A 9,835-nucleotide genomic window follows, 5' to 3' on the forward strand; every position below is an offset into this window, starting at 1 on the left:
TACACACAGTAATACAAAACTCCAGGACACTTACTTTTGCTGCTACTTACCAGGTAACTCCCAAACAAGGAGCTACGAAAAAACACAAGCCGAGACACCCCAACCCCTAACTACCTACCACAATACTTACTAAACCTCACGTAGTCTTCGTCGGCTTGCCGAGCTCGAAGTGACACCAACCGCAGGAAATTACATCTGACCGAGACTGGCCAGCTGCAACAACCCAAAGCCAGCGCACTCCCTCCTCAGGGTTACCGACCAAAACAAAAAAGGCAAAATAATAAAGTGGCGAGATCTGCTCACCCGGCGGCTAACTGATCAGGATGCCCGGACAAAATAATTATCTTCAAGCAGCAACAAAAGCCAAGTGACCCAGAGAAACAACACAACCATGGCCCAAAATTTACCTTCGCAGTTCACAGCTAAACCGTGGCGTACAAACCACACACACAAGCCCTCGCGACTTCCGGGTTCCCACGCCACTCAATAGTAACGCCGCCAAAACGGTTCCATTCACAAACTCCCGTGAGTTCATTCACAACTCTGGCTTACTAGCGCACACGGACAACGAGACGAGCCCCCACATTTGTCAAGACCCGGCTCATGGTCAGACAAATAAAAGGAACTGCGCAGGTAAAAGTAACAAAAGGATAATTTATTTCCCTAACACAAGGGACCAAAATGACGGCAAAGCAAACCAAGAGAACACAATAGAAAACGAGGGGCTGCGGCGGAGCGGCACACCGCTCTCCCTCCGGAGCCAGGCGATGTCAGGAAGAGACTGAGGCAGGAGGAAGGACCAGCTTAACACAGGTTTGGGAATTTGCCACGCCCACCAGCTCATCACCTGCAGCTTGACAAAGCAGAGGCCACCATACACGCATACACACATCCACAGGCAGGAGGCCGTCACATTTGTTTGTCTTTTACTATTGCTAAATTCAGAAGTAAAGAATTCCAGAAGGAATTGTTAAAATTACACTTTTTGGCACAATTTTGTTGTTTCAGATATTTCCAATACATCTAATCTTTTAGAGGAAAGGAGAAAGGTTTTGGCCTCTAAAGTTCTACATAAAATCCAATCATTTAAATATCTTATTACTATGTTAGTCCTGCTACAGCAGGGATTACAGTAGACACCAGTATGATACTACACAGTTTATTAGTTTGATTTGTTATACAACTCCATGGAAAAGTGATTAACGAAAACACAAAATCACATTAAAGTGCCTTTTAAAATATAGTAATTAAAAAAGATAGTAATTGGCAGTATTTTGTTTTTTTTCCTGATTTCTTTTTCTTTAAAACTATTCACACTAAGTGCATTTTCTGTCAATATTTTTTAGTATATCTAAGCCATTTGACCCGTACAAAGCTTCATCCTCAACCTTGGCTTTGTTGACAATGAATAAGTTCACAGTGTCTTTGTTTTGTATTATGGAGAACTAGGCTCTGATAAAGTGGGCACAGTGAAACTAAATAGTGGAGGCCAGTTGAGCTCTCCTCGGAACAGGGGTAAATGTGAAATATTTCTGTCCCCTTTAGAATATCAATCTATGGTCCAACTGTTTTCTTCTTAGAGTATATTTTCCATAAAATTTATGTTGAAACAATTATCGATTATATCAACTGAATGAATTAAGATAATTGTGTCAAAGGAGGGAATATTGAGTGTGTTTTTTTGATAATAATGCTGTAATGCTGATTTTTATTACTAACTGAAGTCATCCAATTGCTTGCTAGGAATGGATGAGAATTTCAACCTAAGCTTTAAACTTGTTTACGAGCTGCCTGGAATTAGTAAGATACAGAATTTAGATCTTTTGAATTTATGTTTGCCATTTGACTCAATACACCATCTGGGGTTAGATAAAATAAATTACAGCTAGAGGCTTCAGCCTGCCATCTGGTAGCTGGGGAAACTTTAAGAACATTAAAACTCGGGTTACAACTGTGTAGACATCATTGAATTTGATTGATAAATTGGTTAATTAATTAGTTTCTATTTTACAAATATTCGTAAATATTTTTAATATTTTCAATCTTTTCAATCTTTTTAATCTTTGTAATATTGTATTGATTTTTGTATTGTATTGTTTTGTTTTGATCTGTTTTGTTATTGTTTTCAATTTTCAATTTTTTATTATTATTATTTTAATTTTAATTTTGATTCTGATTTTTATTACTATTATTGTTATATTTGGAATTATTATTTTATTTTATTTTTCCTCTCTCTCATCCACTAAGAAATTTATTTATTTTACAGTTAGAGATAAACACCCCTGACATACCCATACGACAGACCCACCAAGATACTCACACATTTATCAACGAGTCACAGCGCTAGAAAAACAGTGAGTGGATAATAGGTGGATGAACAGGTATGTTCTGAGTCTGAACCTTCTGTTTGAAATACTGAAGTGTGCTGGTCTGGAGGTATTATTATTAACAGGCTAAAGAAAAATAAATAATAACCTTTCGAAAACAGTTTTTTATCCCGAAAGATGGCCGCCGCCCCTGTCCAGACCCCCACCACCATGATGCAGCTTCTCTCTCAGCTGGAAGACACAGCCTGTGATGACGAACGTCAAGTCCAGAGTCTACGAAAGATGAGTATCGTCTTTCAGTCCTGTGCTGATAATACGCTTGAACTTTTGGACCAGTGCAAAGCTTCTTTTGCAGCAGCCGAGGAGAAGAGAGGGAAAGAGGTTTTCATGCTCAAACAGAAGTTGAAGAAAGCTGAAGCAGACCGAGAATCTCTGAAAAAAGAGCTTTCCCTGATTCAAAAGCGAATGATGGAGTCTGAGTCTTGCTGGCGATCATGCGAGAGAAAGCTACTAAAGGCCCAACTGTCAGGCAAGAGGCCCGAGATGAACATCAACAAGAAAGACAAGCCCCTTAATCAGATGGCTGCTGTGTCAGGTTTGAAATTTAGAAATAGCTGAGGCAGTGGCACAGGCTATGAGGATCGAAAGAGACAATCAACCCAGGCCTCCATTTGGTCAACCCCCTCCATTCAGACCAAGAGGAGGGTACGGCCCTGGTCAGTATCAAGGTCAAACAAGAGGAACCTCCAATACTGGATGCTTCATATGCGGCCAGCTTGACCACTGGGCCCGAGACTGCCCTCATGAGGGACAAAGAGGAACATCAGCCCCCTACGAAGGATGGGGCCCCCAGAGCAGAGGCCCCCAAGGTCGACGTAGAGGAAGAGGCATGCCTCCGCAGCCACACCAGAGGCCATTTTCCGCCTGGGAACAAGGCAACGGCTATGACCAATGAAGTTGCCAATGTCCACAGCAGGTCACGTCATGCCCCCCGAATTAGACCCCATAGTGACCTGTAAAATCAATGGAGAGCCCATCCCCCTCATGGTCGACACAGGAGCAGCAGTATCAGGAGCGATGGTGAATGCGGCTCCAGAGTCCTGGTTCAGAAAAAAGAGGGAACCAGGAACCTGGAATGTTTCCCCAAAAAGTCAACTCGGACCACGGCATCTCTGTATTTTCTGAACTTTAAGGCAATGTCTTTTTCACCAGCCCAAATCCAAATCTCTCAGGCGCTCAAACAGCCTGACATCACCTTTGAATCTAAACCTGTCAACATGGCCAATGAAATGACAGTGGACACCCAGGCCCCACATAACTGTGAGGCCCTCTCCGAAGAAGAGATCAAACTCAGAAAAATCTCCAATCCAAACTAGCCCAGATATTTCTCATATAGCGGCCAATGGACCAACACACATCAGTAGGAAACAGACTCAGAATAACATAGAATACTCTGGTCTCATCCACACACGACACCACTGGTAGAGAACTTAGGACATGGGTAAGATACATGCAGTTCACAACACTAAAAGATCATACAGATGTAAATAGGCCATTCAAAGCCCTGACCACTGAGTACAGGGCTTTTTAAGATAGGAGTTTTAACTCTTGTCAAGACTCTTGAGAGTCCTCAAAATAATTATGTTTCACCATTTTAAAGAAGAATAAATTAAAATCCAGTTAAAGGTCAGAGGTCAAATACACTTTAACTCATAGCGTGTTTCATCTTAAATGAAATGCAGAAGCCATAATACAAGCCCCTCTGTTTACACAGTTTATAGAATGCCATATCTATAATTATATTTAAATTTATTTAAAGACACTTTAACTTTTCAAATTCAGGCGAGAGGGTTTTTATTTTTTGTTGTTTTTGTTTTATACATATCTTAACATCTAAGGCTCTTAATTTGAAAGGTGATGTTAAGCTCTATTTTTTGTTTTTTATTTCATCATGAAGAAAATTGTGAGAATAACTTATTTAAATTGTTTTTGTTCAGCTGTAAACTCTGAAATGTTTAAATTGAATCTCATGTCTCATACATTTGTCCTTTGTATGTGATTCCTGTTTTATCACAGGACAGTTTGACGTCAAAGCTTCTGAATTATCGTGTTATGGAGCAGTCGAATGAATTTTGGAAAATGGTTTGAACACAAATACTCAAACGCTGTCATATCTGCTGTCATATATTTGAAATTCAACTTGTTTAATTTCTTATTTTTAATGTCCACTGATTTGGCCGACCACTCCTCAAAAGGTTTAGTGAAATTGTTGAATACCAAAAGAGGGTATGTATGTTTTGATTCGATATTTAGTTTGTTTCTTTAATTATAAGCTTATAGAACTTTAATCTAAATTACGCTTCGCAGTAAATAATCATTTTTTTCCTTTCAAACTCTGGAATCTGGGCATCATGTCTTCGCAAACCAACTCTCATCCAGTGTGAACTCCACCTCCTCCACCACGACCGACTACGCCCTGCGCCTGGCTTGGTACAGTGCAAGCTTAAAACACCTGGCCTGTTGGCAAGTATCAATTCCACGAAAGGATCTTTACAAGGCTTAGATCCAGATCATTGACTCTTAAAATTGGAAAAAGCCTCACTGACAATTCTTGATAATTTTGTTCTTGGAGCAGATCTGAAAAAAGCTGATATCTGAACAGTTTGCTCCTGTACCCTGTTTGGTCACACAGAAACGAATGGCCCTGGACCTGCTGCTTGCAGAAAAGGGTTATGTGTGTGTACTGATAGGAAGTGATTGAAAGACATTTTTTCCAAACTGCCCCTGGTGGCTGGGTGACCAGTGCCCTCTCCACCTCTACGCACCATGACATGACATGGCTGTAGACTCTGAAAATTACTGAATAGATCACCAAGGCTCGGAGGGAGGAAAACATGCCTCATGCCCCCAGCTGAGCTGATGCTGTGAAGCTGAGGATGCTGAAGACGAAGGAGATGCTGATGATGATGATGAGGATGAGAACGGGTTTGCACTGGATGGGATGAAGGGTTTGCGGAGTGTATGAAATTCCCAGTAGGTGGTCACACCGATTTGAACGGTGTGAAAAGAGGGTCTGTTAGGAATTTCAAACTTTTAACTATAGGTTGTGTCTGAAAGAACTCTTAACAATAAAGATAGAAGTAGTTTTAGCTATATATTAGGCAATCATACAAATGATTTTAATAATAACCTTTCCTTCCTAGGGTTTAATCTACAAATTAAGAATTAATGTTTCACTAGTTCTCATTTCTATTAAAGTGTTATTCCATCAGATTCATTAAACTCACATAGAGTTCCAAGAGCTGTCTGATAAGTCGTCGAGGTTGGACAGAGTGACTTTGTTGATTTCATTCTGTATTTTGTTATGGTTAAGTTGGTGCAGCCAAGATGGCTGGACCAAGACACTTTCTACTCAAGGCTGAATTACGAGACAACATCAGACTGTCAGGGTAGATAGAGTTGCCCTAGCAACCGGTAGAGTAGCGTAGGTGCATGACAGAGAGCTGCTCGCTGTCACTTCCTGGATTCGGTGACAAGAGGCGTGGGACTGCGGCTGGACCAATAAGGGAGATCCAAAGTGATTTGCGGTGACTCCCCTCCAAATATTCATAACCAATCACATCAATTCTACTGTTATAACTATACACGGCCCCTGCTGTTCGGGGCCATTTTCATCTTCCTACTGCTAACTTAATTAGCATAGGCTGTGATAATTGTCCATAGCTATGAATAACTTTTCATTGTATCTTTAAATAAAACATTTGATTGAACCAAAATCTTGGATCGGCTTCTCTCATTATATAGGATAAAAAAACACGCCTTAACAGTAGAGAAGTCGTTATGCGGAGATTGCTAGTAGGATCTCGACTTTAGTCTTCTTTCACTTTAAGCGCATGCTCCATGACGTCTTTACAGCGATTTCAACCACTCCGCTCCAGCGTTTCCGTGTTTTCCTGAAAGGGCTTTGTGTAGACGAGATAAACATAAGTACCGGATCCAAAAATGTTTCCGGATTCCGGCAATCCAGGTTACTTATGGAAGTCAGTAAATACATACATTACATACATACATATATACATGCATGCATAAATTAATAGATAGCCAGATAGATAGCTAGATAAATTACAGTTCATAGAGAATGAATAGGGGATTATTTCAGTTTTCTTTTTGGTTTTAGGCAGTGGTGGGAAGTAACAAAGTAGAAATACTTTGTTATTGTACTTAAAGGGACTCTTACCTTTGTTGCATTTTTACACTTTTTTTGGATAAGGTTAAATTGGTATTAATAAGGTAATGGCACTCTAAAATGCAAGACAGACCCACCAGGAGTAAAAACAAACAATTATTTCACTCTCATAATATTTAGTGAAAACTTCAACCAATAAAATTCTTCGGACCGAAGGACCTTATTGGCCGACAGACCTGTCTGTTTGCTGCATGGACATGCAGGTTTTCCGTCTGCTTCTTGTGGCGCATTCGGGCCCGCGTCATCAAGGCATGTGAATGTAAATGTATATAACTTACCGAATCCATTGCTTTGGTAAACAAAAACTCACGTGCGTGCGCGGAGGCAGTAGGTTAGGTCTGCTTGTAAATAAAGTTTCTTCAAAAAAACACCGCGGATGGGAACGAGGGGGTGGGGCATTGGAGGAAGGCAGGATGATTTGAATGTGCTGTAATTCTCAAATGCAACAAAGGTAAGAGTCCCTTTAAGTAGATTTTTCACATATCTGTACTTTACTTGAGTATTTATTTTCCTGACGACTTTTTACTTTTACTCGCTACATTTGAGCACAAATAGCTGTACTTTCTACTTCTTACATTCTCAAAACTGGCTCGTTACTTGAGCAGCGGAGGTTGGCGGAACGTGCAGCTTTACACACGGCGCACCTCTCTCTCGCTCTCTTGCTCCTGCAGGAGCTCGGTTCAGTCTTTATTATTAGGGCCCGAGCACTGACAGGCACTGACAGACATGTGGCCCTATTGAAATTGTAAGGATTATTATTCAGGCAAATTAATTGGCTTTTTGAGGGCTTTTATTAGGTGGATTTACATAATTTTTTGAAGGTATTCCTTTTTCGATTCACATTCGTTTTCCCTTTCCTGCTTCGTGTCAACATCTGCACATAAATACATAGCTTGAAGCAGCAAGTGGTTAACTTTTCTTAAAGAAAATATTGGAAGTAGTTGGTTTAAACAAAAACTGCTGGCATATAGACTATCATTGGTTGGCCGTGTCTACTTAGTCTTACACGTCCACGTAAACAAAACAAACAGATTTAAAACAAGTCGAGATGGAAAAACAAACAACACAACCAATTATATAAGCAAACGCAAAAACAACTTTTAGCCAACACAACCAAAAACAAACACTGTGTCATGGACTACTACTACTTACGGAAGCGTATTGCATTCACTTGAAAAAATAAAAAAAGCTCTGGGTAAAAAAAAAAAAAAAAGTTCGAAAAACAGGATTTTTCCTGTTTTTTGAACTTTTTTTTTTCCCCTGTTTTTCCGAGATAAATCCTGTTTTTCGAACTTTTTTTTTCCTGTTTTTCCGAGATAAAATCCTGTTTTTCGAACTTTTTTATTTTCTGTTTTTACGAGATAAAAATCCTGTTTTTCTGAGTTAAGTTTTCTCCGGAAAAGGCGTTCCCTTAATCCTGCTTGAAGCTCTCACACGCATGGAGTCTGGTTGCTGCTGCATCAGCCTGACCCTGCAACAGACTAATGTAGCTGAGCGGTTTGTTCTATTATACTGTCAGGAGGCCTCAGCCTTAAGAGGATCCGAGAGATGGTTATTGAATCGGGACATCACACTCGTTTATTTTCCTTCACACTTTTCTCTATCGATAGAACCCTTTTCCGTTAGAACCCCTTTCAAAACAAGAGTCCCAACTACCAACCTGCTTATAACAGGAACTACACATCAATCTTCTATAATAAAGCCACTCACGGGACAAAAATAAAAACTATCCTCTACCTATATGTAGCATATCCCCCGAAAGATGGTTGAGACTTTCGACTGATGTTTTCAGGTTTATTTGACGCTACGTCTATGGACGCTATACGTCACTTTCAAAATAAAAGCATGGAAAAAAATTTGAGCGAAAAACAGGATTTTTATCTTGGAAAAACAGGAAAAAAAAAAGTTCGAAAAACAGGATTTTATCTCAGAAAAACAGGAAAAAAAAAAGTTCGAAAAACAGGATTTTTATCTCGGAAAAACAGGAAAACAGCTTTTTTTATTTTTTCAAGTGAATGCAATACGCTTCCGTAACTACTGCATATTCACGCACACAATACATCTTTTTAATGGACCTCCCAAATGGAACCCTGGGTAATCAGGCCCAGTTTTCCACTCACTATAATGCCAATATAATTTTTGCAAAGATATTATATATCTATATATTGCCAATTCCAATCCTTAGACGCCCTTTGTGCTGACTCAACACAACTTAGAAGCTGTTGTACAAACTGGCTAATGTGTACAACTTCAGGCAGGGTTGTGTCTTCACTTTGTCGTCCCTACAGGCAAGATACCCTACAGGTGTATTGTCACCCTGCTGGAAACAAATCCAAACACAACCCCAGGCCCATTCAGTGAAGATAGTCTAATGATAAATAAACAGGCTTACATGTAAATGCGTGGACAAGCTGGCGCGCAGATATACAGGCAGGTAAAATGCAAAATACAGCTAATAGACACAAAAGGTTCATTTGGTCTATTAGTGTTCTTAGGTAGAATCAAGAGGCACTTGTTTATTCTGTTGTGTTGATTCTTTGTTGTCGCTAGAAGTTCAGATGCACTTGTCCAATACTATTTTAACCTCAGCATCTCGGGTTCAAAATTTGTAAAATTATACAATATATATATAGTGTTGTTATAATTTTTTAGTCAGTTGAAATAAAATTTGGTACTTGTACTTTTACTTTTGATACTTAAGTACATTTCAACACCAGATACTTTTGATACTTAAGTACATTTAATATGAGCAACTCTAAGACTTTAACTCAAGTCCTTTTCTGACGGGTGACTTTTACTTTAACCGGAGTCACTTTCAAGTAAGATATCTGTACTTTTACTCAAGTATGGCTTTCAAGTACTTTATACACCACTGTTTTTAAGAATGTTATGTCGCATACGTAGACAGCATAAACAAGCAGTTGTGAGAGGAAACCAGACCAAGCCATTCATAGTCTCCCTGCCAGTCCTACAGAAGGGACAAACTGGACAAACACATGACGTCTGAGCATCACAGAATAGCCTGTAAGCGCTGAAATCCAATGTAGAGTTCAAAATCATTAAAAGAAACACAAAAGCTGTAAACCTAGGGGAAACACTGCATTGCATTGCCAGTGGACATTCTGTGAAGAAATCTTTATCACCTTTGGTTTCAGATAGGATGCCTGAGTTGCAAAATTCCTCTCTGCTCTGACCCTGTTTGTTAGATCAACACCCTCCTACTTTTTTCTAAGACATTTTATCCACTTGCTGGAAAACACAA

This window comes from Limanda limanda, chromosome 11 (genome assembly GCF_963576545.1).
Source record: "Limanda limanda chromosome 11, fLimLim1.1, whole genome shotgun sequence".
NCBI classification, from domain to species: Eukaryota; Metazoa; Chordata; class Actinopteri; order Pleuronectiformes; family Pleuronectidae; genus Limanda; species Limanda limanda.